Source organism: Meleagris gallopavo, chromosome 1, assembly GCF_905368555.1.
Source record: "Meleagris gallopavo chromosome 1, MGAL_WU_HG_1.1, whole genome shotgun sequence".
Classification (NCBI taxonomy): Eukaryota; Metazoa; Chordata; class Aves; order Galliformes; family Phasianidae; genus Meleagris; species Meleagris gallopavo.
In genome coordinates this window covers 172,883,347-172,907,562 of record NC_139404.1, presented here as the reverse complement: position 1 = coordinate 172,907,562, position 24,216 = coordinate 172,883,347, and the positions used below count along the sequence as shown (strand labels likewise).

General features: G+C 45.8%; 1 long non-coding RNA gene across 12 annotated transcripts in view; it reads left to right on the top strand.

The window, feature by feature from the left end:
* The window catches only part of LOC104917546 (uncharacterized), a 52,370-nt gene extending 33,904 nt beyond the window's left edge, over positions 1-18,466 (top strand). For 6 of the 12 annotated variants that reach the window (XR_014881078.1, XR_014881075.1, XR_014881074.1 and 3 more), the window contains 4 exons: positions 13,726-14,295; positions 15,492-15,619; positions 16,023-16,130; positions 18,077-18,466. This is a non-coding gene — a long non-coding RNA (uncharacterized LOC104917546). Of the gene's footprint in view, positions 1-13,725; positions 14,296-15,491; positions 15,620-16,022; positions 16,131-17,375 lie in introns of all 12 variants that reach the window. The other 6 variants (XR_014881080.1, XR_014881079.1, XR_014881077.1 and 3 more) reach the window with 2 other exon arrangements.
* The last annotated feature ends 5,750 nt before the right edge of the window (positions 18,467-24,216 follow it).

The window sequence follows — 24,216 nt, the reverse complement described above, 5'->3', positions numbered from 1 at the left end:
TTTTCCTGTGTTTTTATAGTAGTATCACTGTAGCCACATTTGGGTCTGAGCTTCTTTAATCATACTGGAGTAGTTAAAAGGAAACAGCTGAGCTGAACATGTCCTGCAGCTCAGAGTCCTGTGGCTTAGGGTAGGAGGAGGCAGGGTCCTGGGCCCTAGCAGCCCTTCCAGTTTTGAGTGGAGTGGGCATGCTTACGCTGTTTCACTACAGTAGTATTTCCACGTGTGCATGCACAATTCATCAGTAAAGCTGAGCCTTGCCAGGAGAACCTGCGTCTCCGTGAGGCCCTCCCTGCTGCTAAACACAGCAAAGGTTTTTGCCAGTGGAAGGCTGGTTTGCTGTGATCCCTGCAAGCAAAGAGGCAGGCAGGCAGGCAGCTTGCTGACCTGCTGTTATTTTTTCTCACTGCAATAATCTGTGGCTGCTGTGAATAGGATTGTAGAAAATGAATCCCCAGCATAAGACTTGCAGATCTATAGATATCATAGGAGAGAAGCAGGAAAAGAAATTACAGAGTTTTCCTTTGGAAACCATCAGTGCAACAAACTCGTTCCTTTGCTGGTTTGAGTCTTTGGGATCTGTGCCACCACAGAGCATGAAGAGAGGTGGAGATGGAACAGTGCAGAACTCAAAAAGGTTTCTGTGAGTTAAAACACGCTGTTTCACTTTGAGACACTTCAAGATGGGATGATCTGAAAATACATGGTGTGTCTGAAAAAAATAACCAGCTGTGGTGGTAAAATCCAAACAGGCAGCTAAAGATCTGTTTTGAAGCTGGTCAGCCAGCGAGGCCTTGCTCTCCAGGGAGGTTTAAATCACCATGGGCTGAAGGATGCAGGAGGCAACCTGGATTTCTTTCCTACCACTGCCTGAGAGAGGCCAGTTCTGGTCCCAGTTGCAGTGAGGCTGAGAAGGCTGCAGAGCAGGCATGGTGCCTCGGTGTGACTCAGGGCCTTCTCCACTTTGACTTTCTTCCAGCATCCCCTCCCCAGGCTGGAATCTCAACGCCTCCCACTCTGAGATTTTATTTATTTATTTATTTATTTATTTTCTTTCCTCAGCACCGCCCAGCCTGTTCCTGCTGGTGGCCAGTCAGGTGTGCTGAGCTGCTGCCACTCACACCTGTATCAAGCAGTGAGCAGCACTCTTGCTTTAACCCAGCTCAGGTGGGGAGACCTGGTGAGACGCACCATAGCTACCTGGGCTGTGAGGTTCTGGGAAAAAAAAGCAGCCTGGACAGCCCTGGCAAAGCCAGAGAGCTCTATGCTCAAGGGGGTCAACAAGAGCAAAGGCAGGAGGTGCTGCAAAGATGTTATTTTCCCTCACAGCGAATAGCAGAAAACTCCACCCAAGTTTCACTTCTCATTCCCATTTTGTATCAAAAATAAACAAACAAACAAAAATCAACACTTGCTACTGTGCATTGCCCTTGTTGCCATGTGATCTGGGCATGTGATTATGTTGTTGATAACTTGGTTCTTTTATAGAATCAGAGTCATAGCTGCTGTAGGAGCCCATGGAACTTGTCGGAGCAATTCTCTCTCCTCTCACACAAGAGGCAGAGCTTCTGCCTGCTCCAGGCTGCCCTGCGGATTTCTGCCTCCTCCTGCAAGGATGACTCGTCCTCGTCATCCTTTTGCAAAGCGCCAGCTGTACTCATTTTTAGGAAGGAGGGCGGAATTCCTCATAGCTGCACTGTGGAATGCTATGCGACACCTCAATGATGAGACAGTAGGTTTTTTTCCAGTCTTTTCTTCTACTGGAAGTAAATAAAAAGGGAAGGATGAGTTTCATTAGGGGAAAAAAAAAAGAAAAAAAAGACTGCTTGCCAGCCTGCAGTGCACTGTGTGTGTTTGGTTTCCGCTCAGTCTGCAGAGATCTGCCTGTGCAGATCTGTTTAGTCATGTTGCACAGACTGGATGGGGCTGTTTGACAGTGCTGGTTCCCAGCTCTCCTCAACAAGCAGATGTTAGCTGTAACTGGGAGCCATCCCATCAGAACCTTCCTCCCACCTAGCACTCTGAGTCTGAACATGGTTGGCAGCCAAGAGCTCCCAGGGAGGAAGGGGTACGCAGAAGTTTGTAAGAAGGCAAGTTGCTGCAAGGCAATTTTATATATATATATATTTTATAAAGACAAGAAACAACTGTGGTCCTGCTTCCCCAGGGCAGTGATCATGGCACCAAGCTTGCCAGAATTCAAGAAGCGTTTGGACAACTCTCTCAAATCTATATGATTTTTGGGTGGTCCTGTTTGGAGCCAGGAGCTGGACTCGATGATCCTTATGGGTCCCTTCCAAATTGGAATATTCTGTGATTCTACTTGTGGTGTCTTTCTGTGACCTGTCTGCTTCTCAGATCTCAGTAGTTCCAGTGAAAAAATGGGAGAACTCCTCCTTGATTGAGTGCCCTTTTTCCAAGAGAAGAGACAAGCTTTTGGGATCCCTTCGTGATCCTATGCTATTACTGTTGGCCTGGGACCAGGCCAGCACCTGATCGCTGTGAGGTATTTACAGTCCTGGAGCCCAGCCACATCCTCCTCGTTGCACAGCAGCATGAATGGAAGCAGTGCTGCACTGTTTGTCCTCAGCACATGGACAAGGAAGCATAGGAAACATGGCAGGCATCGATCACCACCTGTGGGGGTTATTAGGGCAGAAGATAAAAGGCAGTGTGAACACTGCTGATCTCCCCCATTGTGCTTCAAATCCACACATGCTTCGAAGAGATGCAACACACACCCTTCCTGGGATTTGATTTTAATTACAAATGAACTTTTTGTTCACAGAGTAGATGCCAATCCTTTTTAAGGGGTTTAACTGCTCATACAGTTGATCCTAGCAGCCTGGGGTGGCCTCTGCTCTCTGTTAGTTTGCTTGGTGCTTGTACATGCAACACACCGCCACGCTATGGAGACAGTCTGTTGGTTTTTTCAGCAGTAAGGGTGTAACGGTTGTACAGATATTGTGATCTTTATCTCTCCAGTGCTGGGAATGTGCCTGTGCCTATCCAAAGCAACCCTACAGAAAGCAAATGCCCACCAGGTTAATATAATAAGAATGCAAACTATTGATGAAAATCAGAGCTGATACTTTAAGAAGCCACATGACTTTTAATGGTAGTTTGAACTCTTAAAACCAGCACATTTCGGGCTTCTTATTTCTGTGCTTATGAAGGACTTGGGGTGCCTTCTCTGTATGCATCACTCAAACTATTTCTGGATTGCCTAGAGTGTTTTGTTGTGTTTTGGTCCATCCTTTGCTCATGGACTCTGTGAGGACCCAGCTGCTTCTTTGGGCTCTGGACTCTCTCTATGGCATATTTGCCTGAAAATCTTCTCCTAAGGATCTGTTTTACATCTGAGCTCTCGTGTCTGTGACAGATCACAGCTTTCCTGCCCCATTAGTTTCTTTTTGCTGAACAGGAGCCTGCTAATTTTTTAAATTTTATTCCCGTGTTTGGAGAAAGCCCAGTTTGCCAGATCACCAAGCCATCAGCCTGGAAATGCTAATCTCCTGTATGTCACTAAACAGTTTATCCAGGTATGTTGTATTAAGGGTAGTCAGTAACACTCCTTCATTTTCTTGAATCAATACAGCTTCTTGTTCCCCGCTGAAAATGTTTCTCTGTGCTTAACAACTATCTGTCTTCTCTAAACTCTTCCTTTTCCTTAGAGATGCCAGCAGGAAACATGTCTCTGATGGCAGATATGAATATGAATAATAAGCCATCAGCTTTCTCAAGTGTTTTCTACCTTTCACATTTCAACACTAACCAAAAAAAAAAACAAATCTAAACTGTTGTGAGGTGTGTCATTTTCTGAGAACGTGTTAAAAAATATTTTCAAGTTTTCCATCCTCTTCCTGCCAGTTTTCTCAGGTAGAAATTCTTTTCTTCTCTGGCAGTGGGAGGGTGCCTACCTGTTTTCTTTTTAGCCTGCAAGGTTCCTGGACCAGGGATTGCCTCTATATTTGTATAGCTACCGAGGGCAGAACTCTGAACCACTTTGCAAAACCCAGTCTAGTTGATTTCATTCTCCCAAAGCAACAGCTGTTCTCTAAAAGAACATTCTTTCCATCCTCACATCTCTCCTATTTCCCCATGAAAAGTTACACAGGCTCCTGAACTAGCGAAAGGAGAAGAACCTGAGATGTTCTTCAGTCATTGTCATGACCATCCCAAAGCTATTAGCAGAAGCTGCAGTTTCACTAGCCCCAAGCTTTGCCATGCAGTAAGGGCTGCTGCTTCAGACAAGTTTCTAGAGGCTAAACAGTGAGGCTGTTGCAATAGCTCTGTTGATCAAATAAAATTTCTGTTCACAGTGTAGAGCCAAAAACAGTTTTTGATTGCAGCCTTGAGGGGTATTTCTTGGCTTACGTTCGATGTTTTAAGCAATGTGCAGTTGTACAAGTCATTACCAATGTTTGAAATCTCTTCCGTATTCTTATTATCCTCAGATGTGTGGAATGAAGACTATTTACCTTCCCCTTATAGTTCATTATGATTATTAAACCATAAGAATGAGGACGTGCGCATGAGAGTTGGATATATCAGGCCCGTTCTGGCTCTGTCAACATTATTTTTCAAAGAGTGTATATTCAGAAATACGGCAAAGTTTTCCTGATATAATTTTCTTCTCTTAACTGCATTTGTATACAAAGATCTCACAATGCCATGTTTTATATGCACTGTTTGCAGTGAGGTTTCTTGTAACCAGGACTGTCAAACACAAGCCTCTTCATTAATAATGTTGCCTTATGCCTTTAGATTCCAGTGTCTGATCTCACCTCTGCTCACTGTCTCACCTGCCTTTCCCTCTTAATTTTCCCATCTGCACTCTGTGAGCTCCTTTAAAATGGGTCCTCAGAGCACCTTGATGGAATAAGGAGCAACTAAGAACCTTCCAGCAGATGGAGTGGCATAAAGACTTGCACATGTACCCACACTGTATCCCACAGCAGCTGTTTCCAGGCTGACAGTCACAAAACCGGTGTCACCACATGCTGCTGCACCACAGCCTGCAGAGGTGCTAACGAGAGTAGGCTGGGCAGTATATTTGTGTTAACACCAGATTACGTGGCATCAGAAAGGTCAAAGCTCGTTCAACCAGGCCTTGACCAAGCCTGTGATGCTGATCCAGGGGCAGCTTAGGCTTTGCAGTTCACCTTGCTCAGGCTTTGCAGTAGAGATATGTCTTGAAGTCCTTCATGGCTTGTTGGCTCAATGCTTGGACACTGATTGGAAAACAAATTCATAGAGTCAAAGGATGGCTGAGGTGGGAAGGGACCTCTGGAGATCATCTTGTCCAACCTCTGCTCCAGCTGGGACACCCGGAGCAGGGTGCCCAGAGCTATGTCCAGGCAGCTTTGGAAGATCTCCAAGGAAGAGACTCCACAGCATCTGGGCAGCCTGTCCCAGTGCTCCGTCACCTGCATAGCACAGCAATGCTTCTGGTGTTCAGAGGGAACCTCCTGTGGTTTCTGCCTCTGGTCCTGGCATTGAGCACCATTGACAGAGTCACTACAGGGATTGCCTCACGATTTTCTCATGTAGCATCTATAAAAATGGGGGTTTAGTCTAGACATGCATCCTTCATGTTTAATATGCAATAAATAGACACAATGGATAAATTGGGAATCCAGCTCTTTATGGAAATCATTCCCTAATATGGGAATGATTTGTAACTCCTCAGGATTCCTGTACTCCTTTCTGCTTTGCTCTGAGCACTTGAAAATGTGTTCACTGCAAGATGGTCTGTGTTAGGAATAATGACGTTTACGTTAATTAAATTTCAGAAATATCTAATTGGCAGCCCTACTGAGCTGGAGGGAAGAACATTTCCATATTTTATGGTGCTTACACTATGTTGTTAGTTGATGGCTGGTAAGCTTTCATTTAATGTATCTAACGTCATGTGGCTGATGGAAAATACAGTTGAACTTCTCTCAATAGAAATCTTATCAATAAAAATCTACTGTTATATCCTAGCTATGCTACAGTAGTGAAAGAGAGAGCAGTGTTAACTAATAGTTCTGTAGAAATACAAACGGCTTTTATTAATATAACAAGGTATCTTGTCAAAGGGATTCTACTAACTAGGTTAATTAAATACTATTACTGCTGTTACTGTCGAGGAGTCAATACTCATAACTAAGACTGCTGCCCTGGACTCTGAACAAAACATGTGTGCACCAAGGAATTCTGATATTAGAAATAACAAGTAGATATGGGCAGGAGTGTGGCACCAGAAGCAGGTAGAGACAGACGTATCATTTACATGCTCACTTGAGCTTTTTCTAATATAATTTGCATTTTGACCTATCCACTACTTTAAAAAAAACCAATACCCAAGGTCTTCTCTGTAGGTCGGTCAGGACTGAGTTGCCTTTTAAGCAGCAGCAGATGTTCAGGTACCAGTAAGACAGTGTAAAGCTTCATGTACTTATAAAATCTTGTCAGTTCCCAGCAGTGGGTTCTTAAAGTATGCATACAGTCCAGTATATGTAGCAGCTCCCATCTCCCATCAGCCCTCAGTCACCTTGCCAGCTGAAAAAGCAGGACATGTAGGTACTGTGGCTTCTCTGCATCTTCCTCCGTGATGCTGATTTTGCCATCCCTTTTTTCTCTTCATTCTGTGTTAGTATGACCATCACAAACAGCTACCAGAGCACTGCTGCTACAGAGAGCTCACCTGGGACAGGGAGCAGAGGCTGTGGGGCTGCCGTCTGTATGGGCCAGGTTTGGGTTGATGACTAGCACAAGCATCCAGGCTTCTGGGAAGCCCTTAGGGCTTGGGAAGCCCTAAGGCAGCATGACTGTGCCATGTTATTCACTTTGAGGTTTGAGTCTGACCTTAGGGGCATCTCAGAGTCCTGAAGGCATACTGGGAGCAGTACTGGGACAGCATACGAGTGCTCTCAATTCAATATGAAAATCAGAAACCAAAAACAAAGCTCTTCATCAAGGAAACAGCAATTAGTGGGCAAGTGCTTAAAACTGGACAGACGGAAGAAACCCAAGATGCATCCAATCAGACAAAACAAGTTGTGTGTAAAGTGTCTAAAACTAAGTCCAAAAGAAAAAGAAAATGCAATTTATTTATTTTTTTTTTCTGCCTGAAAATAGTGGTAACATTGTCCCTTCCATCAGTTGTTGGATAGTTTAATGCTGGTGGTGGCTCTGACTATACCTGTGGTGCTTCGGAGTGTAGGGCCCTTCATACTGTACTAGTACTCCTTTCAGCCATGTAGCCATTCCTGCAGTCTCTACCAGATGCATCAAAAGCACCTGCTCATTTGACTTCTCCATGTATCAAAAAGCACCAACTCCTCCACCGTCCTGGAGTAATTGGTCATTAACAACAAACTTGTTCCTGCCAGGGTGCTTCTCAAGCCATTGCAGTCAAGGATACTTCTGGGAAAGTCAGGAAAAAAAGTTGATTTCCAACTGCTGCACAAAGGAAAGAAGAGACACTTAAAATCCGTGTGTCTTCATTTTTTCTCCCTACCCTTAAGGGACAGCATTGTAGGGGCACTGCACAGGGATGTCTTGTCAGAAGTCAGTGCTGCCACAATGAGTTTACTCTGCAAATAGGTTCCCTTTTCCCAAGAGAGGGAACTTGGCAGGGACCATCCAGAGGATGCATGGGGCTAGCAGACATAACAAAGCTTGGAATGTGGAGTTGCTGATCCCTGGCTAAGGATACCCAAGAGCTGAAAAGAGCAATTGCTTCAGACAGCAAGAGGATGCATCGCTGTCCCTCTGTGAGCAGAAAGCTGAAGTGCCTATGGAGTGGTGTGCATGGGTAGTGTGTGGTGGAAGTGGTAATAAAGTCATTACAGCCAGGAACCTCAAGTGAACAGAAGCTGCTGCAGTGAGGCACAGTATGAGTGAGCTGCCGACAAGCAGAAGTCTCTGATGCTGCTGCAATTGCCTCCCACCCTGAGATATCTCTTCTTCTACCATTTACCTCTGAGTGAAGCCACTGGACTGTCAACACTTGTGGCGAGATCATGTTCACAGGACTGTGAGCCGTGTTTCCCAGGTTGTTGGAGGAGAGCACAACATGCTGCTTCTGGCAGCAGGAAGGGAAGCAACGTGCAGGAGGGGCTCAGATTTCTTAACATTTACTGTTAGTTTCTTGGCAGCCATCAGCTTATTAAACCAGCAGAGGAAAACCTTGCTTGATTTTTCCCCCCTATGCATGGATAATGATACCCATTTTAAATTATCCTCCTTAGGTAAAAGAGTGTGCCAAGAAAAAAAAAAAAAAAAAAGTAGTGGAAGAACGAGAGGCAAAGAATGCAGCATTCAGTAGGGCTGCTTTGCCTTGCCTTGCCTTGCTACCCCAGTTTCACTAGACTCAACTTCACCTTTGGTTTCTCAGGTTTCAAAGGCAGCTTTTATGAGCTCCCCAATTTCCCCAAGCTGCTGTATGGTCAGCAGAATCTTCCTCATACTTCTCACCCGTTTCTCAATGTCCTCCTTAGCGTACAGCCCAGAGATGCTATTCTGGGGATCCCATGGTGTATCTTGCAGGCAGCCCTGAATGGGATCGGTGATGATCCCCACCTCTAATAGCACATTCCTCCTGGAGAGGAGATGTTGGAGAATATTTGTGCCTCTAGGCAGTGTAGCAGTGCATGTATGTCCAAAGCCTATTGCTTTGACTCAGTGCTGCTCTTCATTCCACTGGTACCACTTTGCTGTTTGTCTACATTTGTCTTCCCAGAACCCAACTGTGGCCACCATGGCCTCATGCAAGATGTGGAAATGCCCTGAGATCTGGTACTGCCAGCAAAGTTGAGGGATTTTTTTTTCGGAGCTTTCCATAGTAAAAGCTTTTCCATTAATGTCTTCTAAATGGTGTTGCAGGGATTTCAGCACCTTAGGTAGCATACAAGGATACAGACCCACACAGCTGAACAGCGTTCAGCTCCTTTGAACTAGGAAAAGCACCGAACACAGTTGGTGGGAAGGGACCTCTGAAGGTCGCAAGCTTGTTGAGGGCTCCTCTCAGCACAGCATCATGGCTCTAGGTCAGGTCAGCCTTGGCATTGTCTGACCAAATCTTTTAAGTCCCAGGGGTGGGGAGTTCCTCTCTGATCTCCCAAACTCCAGCCTGGCTCTGTGGCCTCTCATATTGTCATTTCATCCCTGTGTGATGCCAACATACTCTTGGCCCGTACAAGGTATGACCCATAGTTTGTAGCAACACGAGCAGGAGCAGAGGCTTTATTCACAGCACTCACGGTAGTACAGTGAGCAAGCAGTTTCAAAATCCAATTTCATAGACATAGAGATTACATTAATCTCTTTTAATAGCTAAACAATTCAAGTTTCTGAGATAGGACAAAGTAAGGGATATTCTTGACAAAACTGGTGCTTCAAAGCTGCCTGCATCTGATTCAGACTCCTAACTCCTAAGCACAAATGGTAGAACCGATTGTATCTCTTCAGAGAGTAGCTCTGCAAAACTTGTATTTAATCTCCCCTTTTTATAACTCACTGTAGCTGTCTGGGCTTGCCTGTTGGGAAGCAAATGTGGATTGACTTTGCCTTCAAATACCATATGAGGAAACGCGCTCAGCTCTCACCAACTGATCTCCGGGGCCTGTGGAATGATAAAAGCTCAAGTTATCAAAGTATCTGTAAACTGCCTTCTGATTTCTAGCTTGAGCACCTCCCTGAATCTGGACCCTTTGATTTAAGGTGGCTGCTTTCTTTCACTGTGTCTCAACAGGCAGAAAAGAGCATAGCTCTAATCCCTGTTGGCTCAGTTGTATTAACTCAGCATGATAGAAAAGCCCTCTTCAACTCCAGAAAGGCAGAACTGAATCCGATCTGCATTAGAAACTTCTACCTGTGCAGTAAGTACCTTGTCATTGGCAGGGATGTTTCTGTACCTCCAGAGACACCGGTGTCAATGTGACTGTTGATACTTTTTGAATCAGAGAACCAACGTCAGCTGTCCTAGGGAAGGCACTGCTTTTTGGCCTACGCTGCATGCTTTCAGAGAATTTGCAGGTTTTGAGATCTGTGTATATCCATTTTAGGCTGTTTTCCAGCATTTGTGCTGTGATTTAGGGCTCTGACAAATGAGCTCTAGCAAATCACGCTGAGGTGACTGAAGGCGACCAGCCCAGCTGTTTATTACTGCTCTGCTGGCACTGATGACTGTCCCTGCAGCAGTTGGCAGGAGATAACATACATCCAGGGCAGAGATGCTCCAAATTGTGTTTTAGTTTAAATCTCCAAGGAGGTGGGGTTAGACCGTACAGAAGACTGTGAATCAGAGATACTGAGATGTTGTTCATGGTGCTTTGTGCCCATCAAGAAGAGTGTTGATGCCATGTCCTTACAGCATCAGTGCTGTGTTTCTGCCCCCGCTGTGCACCAGAACTGCAGATCCTTCCAGGAGGTGATACAGGGATTCCAGCCAGCCACGTGATCTCCTCATTCACCTGGCAGGAGAGCGGGAATAAAACACGCCACGTGGAAATAAACTGGGAAAAGGACTGGGCTTTAAGTGCACAGTGTGGCTTCCCTCCCCCCCCACTACCACCTAGCCGGTAAGCTATTCCAGGCTATCTTGTTTATACTGAAGAGCATTTAATACCTCTTAGCATTTGTGTTTGCCTTGAAGCTACAGGCAGCTCTGTCCTGCAGTGCACTAAATATTTGTGCAATAAGTACAAACAGATGTTTGAAGATCTGCTTTGAAGCAAATCTTTACCCGCTAGATTATTTCCCAAGACTCTTCAGGAATAGTGTACATCAATATATTCCAAGCAAAGCCTTGACAGGCAGGGAGAGAGGAAATACATAGGAATAGGCAGTAGTGGAGTAGGAATACACACATCTCTACTGCATAAATCCTTCACAGCAGCAGCTGAGATGTCAGTGTTTTCATAAACAATTCATCTGCCAGGTCTTATTCCTATAAATTCCTCTGCCACATGCAGGCTTCTAGGCTCAGTTTGACTCACTGGCCAGATCCTCGTCACCCCCAAGGGCTATCGTCTGCACCCTAAATAATCTCCCTAAAAATCAAAAATCCCAGAGCAAGTAGAGAAGGTGAAAGCTGCCTGGTGTGCACAGATGGCACTCTCTCATGCATATTTCACTTGTGTCACAGTTTTCACAAAGCAGACATGAGTGGCATGAAATAACGTGACTCTCAGACCGCATTATACCAAGTGCCACATGCAAATGAATGGGGAAGGTTCTGCCCCAGGCAGCTCCCAACTCGTGTTGGGATGCAGCAGAAACCCTGAGAGGGGAAAAGTAGTGTGGTAGCAGCAAAACCAGCCAGGATCTGCAGTGATCACTGCCTGGGAGGTTGCAGTGAGGGCTCGCAAATGATTTTAACCACCAGTTTATGGCTTTGCTTTTGCTTCTTCTTTTCCCACATTTTTGGGGAGAAGAGGGTGTGTCAGGACATTCAGGTGTTAGACAAGCTGCAGCCAGGTTTCTGCTTTGCCAGTGAATCCTTTTGTAGGCTCTCAGCCTTTTTCCCTTATTCTCTAAGAAAAACACTTCTGTACCCTAGGGCACACAAGATTAATACATAAGAGTCTGGGAGGCATTCAGATATGGCACTGGGGAAAGCCATATAAGGTCCTGAGTGGATCTGCTCTGAGGTATCTTTTGACTGTATGCTTTGGACAGCAAAGAGGATCCTTCAGAGCACTTACACTAGCTGCCTTTTAAATGCAGAGTGATGTTTGGTCGGAGCTGTATGGAGAGCTAATGCGCTGCCCTAAAGCTCTCTAATATACTCTGTAGGACACTTTGATTTCCCTTGTCTTCCTTTACCCGCCTCTCATATTTCTTGTTTAAAATATGAAAACGATTAATAACTGTTTTTCTACCATTAATTTTCCTTTCCTAGTAACTACTCATTAGCCTTGCCTAATTCCACTTCACCTGAAACCGCTCTTCCTACATTCCTCCTCTTGCTGCTCCATCACAAGATCAGGCAGGAGCCACCCATCACTTCGCTCCCCACCAGCTGTGCTGCTGTGACACAAAGTTGTATCTTCCAGCCGGTGAGGTGGTCATTTTGTCATTCTGTGCCCCCATTGTCTCTATTTGGGACAGCCGTGCTTCCCTCCATTGTAGGGATGAAGCTTGGGATGATGGAAGAATCTAGCAACGGCTGCAGCAATGATCACGGCTGCCTGGAGCCCTGCAATCGTGTGCTGAGCCTCCCTTTGTTCAACAGCCCTACGTGGTACATGTAGGAGAAAAGATACCCTTCTGGGGGCAGCTTGTGCCACTGCCTCATCACTCTTTCTGAGAAGAAATTGTTTCTAACATGTAAAGGTTTTTTCCACAAGTAGTGCTCTGGTATAAGTTAGAGAGGAAGAAGGCTCTATGGTGATAGTCTGGCTCTAGGAATTTGCCTCAGACGGCTGTGAGTGGCTTAGCAAAAGGTAGGGGGGGAAAAAGCAGAAGCCTCCATAAGGGGGAATAAAGGAAAAATGCTACAAGAGGGAAGAGACTGAGTGAATGAACCTTCACACCAGGTCTCCCCCAGAGAGTGGAAAACTTTCTGAGGGAGCTGACGCCTATCTACCACCAATGTGCTTTTTCAGAAAAGCCAAGCTGCACTAGGAAGTGACACCTGCAGTGCTAGCCAGTGTGTGAGGCTTGGCTGTAAGGCCTGCAAGTTTTGCTCATTTCTGTCCCATAAGTGGTCACCCAATATGTATGGTATCTTTTCTTTCCTCCCACTGTGAGCAATTTTGTCTTTTTTGATAAACCATCATAGCAAGGAACTGTAATCCTAATGCCTGTGTTAATTAAAAATCTAATGGCTCTTCCTCAGGAGAAAGTTCGTTAGTTCCAATGTTTTCCTAAGATAATTATATCCAGGCAGGCTATCACCCTCCCCTGTAGTTTCACTACTGCTCACTTTCTCTGAACTCCTGCATGCTGCTGCATTGCATCATTTTGTTGTGTTCCACTCCATCATTTCAAAATTAGTTGCATATTTGTTTCAAAGCATGGCAAAAACTTTAGAGACTGTAGGAGATGCTGTATCTGTACTGTGATGACGGACAGAATTCACTGCCTTGTAGCACTGCATTGTAATGGGGAAACTGTGACTCTTCATCTCCCCTGTGTTCTAAAATAGCAAGAGATAAACAGGAAAATGGGGAGACACGTTCTGCTTCATATTGTTTGGCTCTCCAGTCAGCTCAGCCTCTGATATTAATAACTTCCTGTTTTGTTTTAAACCTTCTGACAAGTGAGGAGCCTTCATTTCAGCCTGAACTCAGGCACCCAAATGGCCAGTGTGTTTCCAGGCTCTGGGCAACAAATTCCAGTTTTCTGCCTACCTCTAGGCCAGAATTTTAGAACTTAAAGTCAAACTGATGAAAATCGGGTGCCTTAACCACCTGAGAGTTACCAAAATACAAATATCCTGGCTTTCACAGCAGGTGGACGCCTGCAGACCCTTCAAGTAGTCATGGGACTTGAAAGGGCAGCGTCTGCAAATCTGTCCAGTTTGGTGTAGGATCAAACAAGGTCCTAACCTAAAACTCTGGACTCCTGTTCCTTTCTAAGGATGTGCTCAGAAATGAGAAACAGAAAAGAGAATCTGGAAAAACGTGCATTTGCCTAATATTGCTTGCGTACAATGCTAGTGAAATGTGTGCTCATATCATTTGCATCATTTTTCAGATGCCTAAACTAGTAAGACTCTTTGTTTTCCAGGATTCTGATGAAATTTTGCTATGAACTATTTCCTGTGGATAACTTGCAGGAGAAGCAGAGTCCCCCAGCGTGCCTGATTCATGTGTACTGCTCACAGCTGTTACACTGTGTAACCAGGAACCAGCTCCAGACCGTGGTGTGCATTGGGATAGCTTGAATGCAGCAATTCTAGGAGGGTTAAAAATTAAACCAGCAATCAAGATCTAAAGCAGCACTGGGTTTAAAAGACTGGCAAGGTTCAGCTATGAGTTAATTCATTAGTTGCAGTTAATATTACTAGAAGAGCTTGACAAAGGGAAACATGAAGCAACTGAAAAGAAACATCGTTAAGGTGAATGTCAAAGTTTTTGCATCCAACAAATTAAAAAAAGCTGAATACAGAAGAGAAAGCACTGGTTCCCACTGAGTGGTTATAGAGGAAACAATCATACTAGTACAGAAACCTGACTAGAGAATGAATCTCACGACTGGCCAGTATCTCACAGAATCACAGAATCACAGAATTGTAGGGGTTGGAAGGGACCTCTAGAGATCATCGAGACCAACCCCCCAGTATCTCCTCCAGGACAGGTGAGAAACCCAAACTAGCTACAACTTGCAGGTAGGAGGCTCTGTTCCATCAGAATATGCTGAAATGCTGGGTTTATGTAGCAGTGGTCATTTCCAGTTTTCTTGAATCCCATTGTCTTTTCAGCAGCACTTAGGACCAAAGAAGGAACTTCTTCATCTGTGCATCTGGTGTGACTTACACAACACACTAGCCATGGGCTCCTGCTGCCTTGGGAGCAGCCTTCCAAATAAACAGTTCCAGCACACTCTCCTAGGCAAACAATAGTTAATTATCAACGCTAATAAGTGAGTTTCACATTTCTATGTCCAATGTACGTACATCTCAGTCTCCCAAGTGTCTTCTCCAGGGTGTGGATCCTCAGCTACTGGCACTCCAGGCAGTAGACGCAGGCAGTGGGTTGCATGGCATGGGGCTCAACTCCAGATGTCCCTCTGAGGCACTGTCGCCCTTCTCTCCCTCCTTTTGGAAATGTGGAAAGAAACGGTTACCGTTTGGATAATCTTTGGCAGCACCACCTGTCCCTGCTGTAGCTGCACCTTCCTACCCCTGGATCGCAGTGTGTTATCTTAGGCTAAGCAGAGAACTCCCCCACTTAGGATTTGTGTTTGTTTGGTGTTTTTTTGTAAGCAGTAATGATGGGTCAACAGGCAGGAATTATTTTAGCTGGGTTTAAGAGCCTTTTTTATGCAATCAAGTGTCTCTGTTGAGGTGCTGGTTCAAGAGAGCATGGGGAATTCCTGACACCACCACTGCCAGTGGCCTTGCTTTGTAGCAGTGGGATCTGCAAGAGCAGGAGCATCAAACCCCTGTGCTGGAACTCAGTCAGGCTGCCTGCAGGCATCACACACCAGGGCAGTGGCTGCCTGTTCCCCTCAGGAGCTGGGAGATGGTGTCACCTGCCCACAGAGCACTCAGCATTGCTCACATTGGACATGGACATTTTCATATCTGGGATGAAGAAACAGATGCCTTTTCTTGCTCGAGAGAGATTATTTCTTCTGTGCCACTAGCTTGAGATTGTTTATTTGGCTTAGCCTATGTTTTCACCATATGCCACAAGCCTTAACCACTTCATATGAGGCTGCTATTCATTTGGGACCAGTATGAAACATTTCTGGCTTTTTCATTTTTCTGGCCCATACATATTGCTAATCTATCCCTTTGTCTACATACTCTTTCTTCTCTAACATTTCAGGTCTCCTGCCTTGTGTAATATTTCAAATCCTTGACTGCTTGCTGCTGCAGATGGAGTATTGGTTACCCTCCATCATCGGTCTGGCTGCGAGGACTTCCTGTGCTTGACAAGTTGATTACTTCGTCAAGGTGAATGTTCAGTTGAGTCTGTCTAGAGGATCTCTGTGTGTCTGATGCCAGCTGGTTTCTCACCAGACACACTATTTCACCAGGCACAGGATAATATGAGGAGAAAAACTGGGATTTTGAGGGGCTTTTTTCCCCGCTCCCTTTCTGAGGTTGATGCTACTCCAGTTTATTCCAAAAGAGTGTAGATGGCTAACTCTCTAAATGCAGCCATCTTCTATATGGAGAGCAAACTCATCTGATGAAATGCCGTTGTCCTTTATATATGGTTTTCCCTGTCTTTAGGAACCCCAAAGAGGTTAGATAGCTTGGAAGCTGTGGCATTAACAATGCTTTCAGATTTTCCATTGTGTATCATCAAGGAAGCATAGTAAAACCCAAATAAGTTAAATGAATTTCATTGCAGTTCCTGAGGGAGAGCAGGATGCTTTACTTGTGAGTTGCAAGTCGGGTCAGGAGGGATGGATCTCCACGGAGAAATTGCTGACACAGGCCCAGAAATATCATTAGTAAGGTAAGGAAAAGCATCCAAACTTCTCTTAATAGTCCTCTGTGGATACTTTATAGGAAGTGGCATCCAGACAACAATAGGTATTATGGAATTGGGAAATAACAGTAAACAGCACAAAGTAAACAGCACAGAGAAAATTCTGTGTGCTTTCTGAGAATGTAAGGAAACTGCGACACAATGCTGAGTGCTTCAGGAGAGAAAATTCTCATAACTTCCATAGCCAAACATGACTTGGGACCAGGGCGTGATTGACTACTGTGTGCTACTGCTGAGAGAGAGTTGCAACTTCTTGGCAGGTTACAGAAAATAGAAGGTTGGCCAGCATCATTATCTGGTGGTACAGGAATATTTGTTTCTCTAGCCACATGTGGCTGTGCTTGACCATCTTGGGTGTTCAAGAAGGGAGTTCAAAGGAAAACTCTGTAGGCTTGGTTTTCAAAGGGACCTATTTCCACTAAGCGTGAACTTTGTTTCTAAAAGGAGAAAAATCCTTGTTTACTCTTCTAGGAATTCATATTTCTGGCATATTGTAGCAGAAATAATAAACAGAACCATATTACAGTCATGAGGTGAATCCAGGAAGCATGGCAACTACTGCCAGACTAGCATCTGCAGCCAAACCAGCCCCTGGTGCATCATGAGCACCATACCTGGCAGACGTGGTTCTGGGGTTGCTGTCCTCAACAGATCCCATATTGACACCTCAGTGAGGAGAAGAATCATAGAATCATAGAATATCCTGAATTGAAAGGGGCCCACAAGGACCATCAGCTTAACTCCTGGCTCCACACAGGAACACACAAAATTCAAATTCTATGTTTGCAACTGTTGTCCAAACACTCCTGAAAATCCAGCAGCTAAGGCCGTGCCCACTGCCCTGAGGAGCCTCTTCCATACCCACCACCCTCCAGTAAAGAGCCTTTTCCTAAAACCAAGACTGACCCTCCTCTGGTGCAGCTCCATGCTGTTAAAAATAGAGCTTTTCCTGTGTCCCACCATACCTGACAAGGCAAGGATGTGTTGCAGTCCCTATATATTGAGCTATTTCAGACCAGCTTTGTATGAGAGCGGAAGAAGAGCAAGATGTAGTCACTTTTCTCCCCTTGGAAAGGTAGAGGCAGGAGAGCAGGCTGCCAGACCTCCAGAGAAGCAAGGGTCTCCATCAGGGCATTTCCTAGCAGGAGGCAAGGAGATCATGCATTCTCCTGTCATTTATTCCCTGATGAGTATTTTCTTTGCTTCCTCCAGGCCCGTGGCCAGGAGGACCAGCACTGGGAACGCGTCCTGGTGCATAGCCAGGGACGCAGCAATGTCCTGCTGAGAGCAGTGGCCCGGGGCCGGGTACACAGCATCCAGCCCTCCCCTGGAGACTGGTGTTTGCTGAGGGATGCAAGGTAACCTCAGCATTGAAAATAGCTGGGACGGTGGCCAGCGAAGATTAATGGTATCATTAACATCCCCAGTTTATTTATAGGTTTAAAAAAGTCCCCAACCTGTAAACAAAGCAGAGTTATGCTGCGTAATGCAGAGAATCACAGGTTTACCTCCTTCCCATTCCTCTTATTTCATCTTGGTTGTTGAGACTGTAAAACCCCTGGAGTAGGACTGGCTCATTGCAAACTTACATTATAAACCTTCTCAATGAGGGGGATACGCACTGTTGGTTTATTTCTCCATGAATGTTATATTTGTCTGGTCTCCTTTCTCCACTTAGCTCCTTCTGTACTTTGTCCTGTGGCCTCTGTTACAGAAAATTCTCTTTTTGAAGAATTCCTGAGGCCCAGGTTGGGCAGTCATCATAGAAATTAGTGATTTTCTGCCTTGGGCTTCAAGCTGTAAGCTCTGTGTGAGGTGGATTGAGCATCTTGTAGCTGTGGAGAGCACCTAGGCGGTGCATGGCCCCAGTGAAGCATGCAGATGTTATTAATGACCCTGGGGTCTTCCTACAGGCACTCAGGGCCACTCAGTTCCCAGGTTCTCGAGGAACTTGAAGGACTGTCCAGAAAAGAAAAAGCATGTTGGCTCCAGGACAGGATTTTTCAGCACGTGAGCTGCAGCCACACAACCCTGGCCCATCTCCAGGAGCTCAGGAAAAAGTAAGGTAGGAAGGTGGCCTGTTGGCAGCAGGCAGCAAGGATCTGCTGCAGAGATGTATGGGTGGAGGAGAAAAGAAAAATGTGAGAATAGACCCCTCCAGACACACAGTGCAATGGGGTGTTTTGGAGGGCAACCACTGTTCGTTTTACTGTTTGTGATGTGTTAATCTGAGTTGTACTCCCATTGCTCCCTTTCCTTGGCCTTTTGTCTTCTAGAAAGTAAAATAAAGAATTGGCAGAGAACTGCTCAAATTGCTGTTGTCTTCTTTTCTGTGGGAAATTAGAGTGCTTCAGGGCAGAGGAAGTGAGTCTGAAGTACTAGAAGTGACTGAAGGAGGGTTTCTCTGCCATGGACACCTCAGATGAAATCATTACCCTGGAATCCCCTCACCACCCAAACCCTGATGGGTTTGAAGCATCTCAGTGCCTCGTGTTCCCCTTCTCCTATTTCTCACTTGGGCTGTGAGATCCAGCTTCTCTCCATCCTCCCCAGACAGAGCCCAGCTCTCTGCTGTGCTGAGGAGATTGGGGCTGTGCCTCAGTTTCCTTCTCTGTTAAATGGGACCATGATGCTGACTGAGTTTCATACAGTCTTCTGAAGGACAAAACCTAAGTACATTTATTCAGTTATCAAAAGACCATGACTGGGAGAGTGTTTCCTTGTCTCATATGCATGAGATCCTGTGAAATTTAAAAGGCTTCAAGGAAAAGGCAGGTCAAACGCAGCATCTGAGATAAAGGAGAAAAGGTAATGTTTTAACTATACTTAGCTTGGGAAGGAGACACCTCCTACATATTTTTTTCTAATCTAAATTCCCGAACATCTAACCAGAATAATCAGGATGACTTTCTCTCTAGACTGATGTTACAGGCATGAGCCTCATGACAAAAGGGACCATCTACATCTCTCTCAAACTGATTACATGCTTTGAAAAGTGATTGTAAAAGGTGAAAGATTTTTTTTAACAAGACAAACTAAGGCACATCTCTGCTGAGGAACAGCTGCCTCCCAGACCTCAGTGCTGCACATCTTCTGTGCCATTACTGACCCGTGATACAGAAAGGAAGAACTGGGATTTTTCTGTTTTCCTGTTCCACTGGGCTACACCCATTTGTAACCATATTTATCCTTTCTTCTTCTAGCTGCCAACACTGGGTGGCACTGGGTAACTCCTGATATTTTATAAAGTCTCTTCTAAAACTTGAATCACACCATGTTGGCTCCACGCTGTCCTGGCAACAAATAGCTGTGTTTGAGAAGCTTTTGATTGCATGGTTGTTGCAGTAGGAACATCTGAGTCACGTGGTGCATTTTGTACCTCAGTTTGTTAGATTGTTAAAGCTCTTTTGGAACTCTGGCCCCACAAGTTTGACAAAGATTCAGTGTGTTATTGGGCTTTAATGCCACATTTCTTGTAGTGAGGTATGAATGTTGACTTTAAAGTAACTGTGCTGTATGCTGGAGAATTAAACATATTTCACAGAATGATTGAAGATGGAAGGCATCTCTGGAAAGCTTCTAACCCAAGCTCAAGCAAAGACACCCAGAGCAGAATGTGTCAGATCACATCCAGTCAGGTCTGGTGCCTCCAAGGATGGGAGCTCCACAGCCTCTGTGGGGAACTTCTTCCTGCGCTCAACCACAAAGAGTTATTCAGTTGGTGTCCATTGTCTCCTGTCCTGAGCTGGGCACTACCTGGAAGAGTCTTCTTTTCTGAATCTCAGTATCCAATAGTTAAACACATTGATTTAGTCACTGTGATAAGATCCTGAGCTTTCTCCAGGGTCACTAATTCCAGCACTCTCAGCCTCTCGTGTCAGCTGATTCAATTCCTTAATCGCGAGTCTTGAAGGAGCTCGCTTGAGTACATCAAAGCCCCTCTTGTTTTGGGGAGCCCAAATCTGGACATAACACCCCAGATGTTTTTCGCTAGTGCTGAGTAGATGGGAAGAATCACCTCCCTTCATCTGCTGGTGATGCTCTTCCTAATGCAGACCAGGAGGCCACTGGTCTTCTACACAAGTGTACATTGCTGGCTTGGTGTCCACCAGGAGCCCCAGGTCCTGCTCTGCAGACTGCCCATCCCTGTTTTGTATCCTTTGCAAACTTATTGAGGGTATGCTCTTTCTTATCTTCCAGGAAATTACTAATGTTAAATGTACTGGACTCCGTAGCACTTTGTCAGTGCCTGGCCTCCACCAGGACTTTATGCAGTTGGTCACAATCCTTTGAGCCTGGCAGTTCTGCCAGTTTTCCATCCACCTCACCGTTTACATATCTAGTCTATACTTCATCACTAACATTGGCCAGCTCCCTCCCTACACTCATGGGTACCTCCCATCAGGTCCCACCAACAAGGGTAAGTCTTATTCCAGACTTTCCCAGGACTCTGAGATTCCAGATTCCTGGTCTTATTGGAAAGATGAGGACAAAGAAGGCCCTGAGTACCTCAGACTGCTCCAAAGCAGAGAAACTGGAAACTGCCGTGTCTATCGGCTGCTGCCAGCTGCGTGCCGTGAAATTCTCGTTAAAATAAATCAGCTTTAAAAGGAACACAGCTGCAAATGCACGCCTACCACCCCCTGCAGTCGGTGGTTACTCTACAAATGCTGAGGTTGCCATTTTAAGGCTTGTAACAGCTCCGCTGTGCTTTGTGTGACCCCAGCAATGGATGCTAATAGAGGCAGCAAAAAAAATGGGACAAAGAAATGTGTTCTCAGGACATGTGGCAGTTCTCAGTCAAAGCACCCATTGAGATCCATTGCCGTGTCCTGAAAATAAAAGTTAGCATTGCTGCATTGGTACCTGTCCCTGAGAAGGTGTTTAAAATCAGACAGACAGTGAATGTAATAACCTAATGGAATCATAAAGAGCTGTGTCCTGAAAGCAAGGACATAGAAACATCAATGACAAGTCATATTGGGAAAGGAACTGAGAACACTTCAGCCAGAGCAAGGATTTCTCTGCCATGTGTTACATCTCAGGTCTTGCTTGGTCCTGTGGGTTGTGCTTGTGGGCCTAGGAAAGAAAGAGATTTTATTAGGGTCTGGGTTTTTTTGTTTGTTTGTTTGTTTGTTTTTCTTAGGTCCTAATGCCTGAAATAATGATAGCAGTGCCATAACTCACCGGTGTTGGGTTTCTGCAGTGTAACAAGGTCAGAGTGCTGCATGCCCTGGGCTGAGGCATGTAAGCATAGAGGAGAGCTGGTGGATAGATGGACAGCCCAGTGGGGCATGCTGGAGGAGCACCATCTGGCAGGGAGGCAGAGCTTGCCCATGGGCCCTTGAAAGCTGTCCTGAGAGTAGCTATGCCCAGAGCAATGCTCCTGCACTTGTCCATCTCCAGAGGACAGCCCAGGCACGTCCATCACAATGGGGACATCAGGGGCAAGGACCCTTGAGTCACCTGAGGAGTTCAGCTATCTGATGTGCCTCTGGGCTGCCTGGCATGCTGGGTATGATACTGCTTCCAGGAGTCTTCTTTAAAAATCTTGTTCTGTATGACAAGCAGGAGGGTTTTGAACTTTGAGCTTTGAGCTTACGCTGTACATCGCGGATTATAGAGGATGATAAGCCATGTGCTCATGGCAAGGTCTCCTTGGGGATTCTCCCCTCCATCCCTGCGAGAAGTTGGGGTTGACCCATGAAGTGAGTGTTTAGCTGTTGGTTTGACTACTGAACTGGAAAGTCAGCTCTACTTTGTCAAACAGACAAGTACCTAGATGAGGCAGAAGCTCTTCAGGGAGAGGCCCTGGCTTTGCAGGGATCATGGGGCTTCTGGCCAAATTCAGGCAGAGGATAAACTCTGCTTCCCAAGGGGATAACCTAGGGAAAGGCAGTTGCAAAGGGTTTTCCATTGTTGTAGGAACATTTACTGCAATTCAGCTCATGTTGATTAGCTCTGAATGCTAGATTCTTAAAAAGTGATTAGTGAGATCATACTGGAAATAGAAACAGATGTACCATCTGTTCTGCAGTACATGGCTTTTAGAGGGAGCCTGTGCTGAAGCATGGTTGTTGCAGAGGCTGGGTCTTCACTGCTGCCATCTTCATATTGTGGCCCCAGAAGCCAAAAACCCCTTTGGACACACAAAGTGAGCTAATGGGTTTTGTAGAAAGATGGCACAGTTCTGGCCAGAGACTGGGCTGAGAGCTGAACCACACTGGGACTTCAGCACATAGGGCACACTCTGCTGCAAAACCAGGTATTGGAGATTCTCTCCAGGCAGCCAAAATCCAAGTGACAAGCCTGGGCTTCAGTCTGGCCTCCCTTCCTTCAGTGAAATGCAAGCATCAAAAGGTTCCACATGGGTTTCTTCCAGTCCTGTGAGGTTGTTTTATGCAGTGCATCCCTACCCCAAAACACTCCCAGTTTGCACTTGGAGTGCTTGCTGCAGGTCTCAGAGATTAGCAGAAGCACCAAGCAGCAATTGCAATTACACTCCTGCAGCAGCAGCAGTCTGCAGCCCTGCTCTGTCTCCACCCAGAGCAGCAGAGGGTTCTGAGGAATGGTGCGGGGCTGAAGAAATCAACACATGCAAATGTGCTTTCCTAAATGAAATCTGGCATCCTTCTGGGTTCCGTATCTTCCAAGGAGCAAAGGGCATGTTTGTGCTTTTTATACTCCTGATAACTAATATTGGGTCTAATCCCTGGTCTAGGCGAGGTGTTGGAGAGCAACAGTGCGTTTCCTTTGATCTTGAGTTCACTCTGTCACTGCAGCTGCACAGCCAGATCATAAGCCTTCAAGGTTCTTGCTTTCCTCTTCCTTTTTCCTGATAAATCTCACGCCTCCCACCCAAAGCGTCTGTCAGGCCTCTGTTTACAAATAGAATCATAGAGTCATAGAATTTCTCAGGTTGGAAAAGACCTTAAAGATCAAGTCCAACCACAACCTAACCATACTACCCTAACTCTTACAACCCTCTGCTAAATCATGTCCCTGAGCACCACATCCAAACGGTTTTTAAACACATCCAGGGATGGTGACTCAACCACCTCTCTGGGCAGCCTATTCCAGTGCTTCACAACTTTTTCTCCTTAAAGAAGTTTTTCCTGATATCCAACCTAAACTTACCCTGGTGCAACTTGAGGCCATTTCCCCTCATCCTGTCACCTGTCACCAGTGAGAAGAGACCACCCCGCTCTCACTGTAAGCACCTTTCAGATATTGGAAAAGAGCAATATGGTCTCCCCTCAGCCTCCTTTTCCCCAAAATATGCCTTCCTCACAGGACACATTCTCCAAGCCCTTCACAAGCCTTGCTGCCCTTCTTTGGACCTACTCCAGCACCTCCGTGTCCTTTCTGTACTGAGGTGCCCAAAATGGAACACAGTACTCGAGGTGAGGCCTCATACTGAACTAGAGAGTGACCATTGCTTTTTGACTGTGTAACACAACATGTCACTGCTCCCAGTTTGCTCCAAAGCCCAGGACTTGACCCACTGGAGATGAAAAGTGGGACTTGGAGCACTGAAAGGGGACAGCTGTCACTGACCCCTTTGCTAAGAGCAGATTGAATACATGTACAAGCCTAGGTGTGGTGACATCCCCGGATCTCCCAAGGACTAAGGACAAGGAGGTGGATGCCCTCTCCAGCCCCACACAGCCAGTCCCACTACTTGTTCCCTAGGGACACTGATGGGGTGAAGGGATGGCATGGAGGAGGCCTCTTGGTAAGTCACCTCCTGGAGGCCAAGCACAGCAGGGCCAGGTGAAGTTTGCTCCAGCTGAACCCAGCTCCTATACAAGAACAACACAGCTCTCCTGTCGTGTTCATCCAGAGTTGATGCAAACAAACTGTTGGCAGAAGATGATAGAGAGCTTTCAGACAAACCCTCCTTTCATACAAACCCTCCTTTCATACTGTGGCACTTCCTCCTCTCCTTCCCCAGGCAGAGCTTCAGCGTGCTCCGCTTGCCCGGCCCTGATGCCCAGGAGGGAGAAGCTGGTGCTCATGGCAGGGTTCTGCTTGCTTCTTCTAGGGAGACTGC